Here is a 2249-nt window from a genome sequence, read left to right as displayed (position 1 = left end):
TGTTATTTTTTTTCTTTTAGCTTTTGTGGTTTCTGCAAAATGCTGTGCAGTGCTGGATTGATGCTACTGTAGACGTCGAGGGGGTGTTTCGAGCCGTAGGCGAGTTTTTTTGCACGGGGGCCCCTGATCTAAAAGTGCCTCAGGCCCCCCATCAGTTAAATCCGGACCTGTGTGAAAATGAAATGCGTTTTTATCAGATTATAATCAAAATCAAAAATCGTAGTCTGAAAGTGCCGCCCCCAGACTTGCCGCCCGGGGCGGTCTGCCCTTCCTTCGCCCCCTAGCTACGCCACCGATTGTCGGACATCTTCAGGCATTGTCTAGGATTTCCAGGCATTGTCGAACATATTCAGTGGTAGATAGGTTTGTTAGGCATTGTCGAACGTTTTCTTGGGTTGTCGATCATTACCAGGTTTTGACAGGTTTGTCAGGCATTGTCGATACTTATGATAGCCAGATCATTTAAACGCTGCTGTGTTTGTGTATACCGTAAATACGTTTACAACCTACGCAAAATAGAAGGAGATCATTCTGCTACGCATGCAGAGCTGGGAATAAAAATGCATGAAAATGTTCGACAATGCCTGACAAACGTGTCAAAAACTATTAATGATCGACAATGCCTGGAAAACCTAGACAATGCTAGGAAATGCCCAACAATGCCTGAAAGTAGCTTAATCTAGAATGCCGAACTACCCCTAAAAATGCTAGACAACCCCTGAAAATGTTCGAGAAATGCCTGACAAACCCGTCAACCACTAATAATGATCAACAATGCCTGGAAATCCTAGACAATGCCTGGAAATTTCCAACAATGCCTGCAAGTAGCTACTCTACAATGCCTGACAATCCCTGAAAATGTTCCATGATGACTATCAAACCTGTCAAACACTGATATTGATCGACAATGCCTGGAAATCCTTGACAATGCCTGGAAATTCCCAACAAATGTCTGAAAGTAGCTACTCTACAATGCCTGACAACCCCTGAAAATGCTCGACAATCCCTGAAAATGTTCGACAATGCCTGAAAATGTTCCATAATGACTACCAAACCTGTCAAACACTGATATTGATCGACAATGCCTGGAAATCCTAGATAATGCCTAGAAATTCCCAACAATGCCTGAAAGTAGCTACTCTGCAATGCCTGACAACTCCTGAAAATGCTCGACAATCCCTGAATATGTTCAACAATGCCTGAAAATGTTCCATAATGACTACCAAACCTGTCAAACACTGATATTGATCGACAATGCCTGGAAATCCTAGACAATGCCTGGAAATTTCCAACAATGCCTGAAAGTAGCTACTCTACAATGCCTGACAACCCCTGAAAATGTTCGACAACCCCTGAATATGTTCGATAATGCCTGAAAATGTTTGACAATGCCTCACAAGCCTGTCAACCACTGATAATGATCGACAATGCCTGGAAATCCTACACAATGCCTAGAAATTCTCAACAATGCCTGAAAGTAGTTAGCCTACTCTACAATACCTGAAACCCCTGAAAATGTTCGACAACCCCTGAAAATGCTCCACAACTCCCAAAAAGCCGACAATGCCTGACAATGCCCGACAATGCCTACAATGCCAGACAATGGGTATTTAGAGGTACCCTCTGTGACTGTGATTTGTTTTCAAACGCCAGAATCTCCATAAAGCAGTCCATGCGGAACGAGAATGTGACGTCATCACAAGCAATCCATACGTCAACTTGAAAACGAAGAAAGTTTTATTTAAACAAAATCCAAAAAAATATAATAAAAATAAAGTTGTTTTGCTGTGCCAAGTTTGAAGTCAATGCATACAGCCATAGTTACGCTGTTAGCCTTCAAACATCGTTACGCACCGCTGAGTTGCATATTACATACAGATATGCAACTCAGCAATCGTGGAATTATCGTCACGCTCGACTGACTTTATGGACACAATCAACAATCAAGGTTGCCAGCTTGGCTAGCGTATCTATGGTAGGCTATTATTGTACGGTTTGGGCTTGGCGAGTGGTGGCTTTTGAGCTCCTTTGGAATATTTTGTTTGGCGTATATTTCAAGTTTTCACAGAATGGCCTACTATGAAAAATCAAGACAATAATCTATCTTCACGTAGGTTATGCAACTTTTGTTTCATGATCGTTGGAACTATCATTTAAGCTTATTTCCAGTGACTCATTAAAGCTTGTTGTAGGCAGTTTACAAACCTGAGATAGAGGGGCGCCGGAACAATTTTAGGACGAGAGTTTTA

Source organism: Aplidium turbinatum, chromosome 6, assembly GCF_918807975.1.
Source record: "Aplidium turbinatum chromosome 6, kaAplTurb1.1, whole genome shotgun sequence".
Lineage (NCBI taxonomy): Eukaryota > Metazoa > Chordata > Ascidiacea > Aplousobranchia > Polyclinidae > Aplidium > Aplidium turbinatum.
This window is presented reverse-complemented; position numbering follows the sequence as displayed.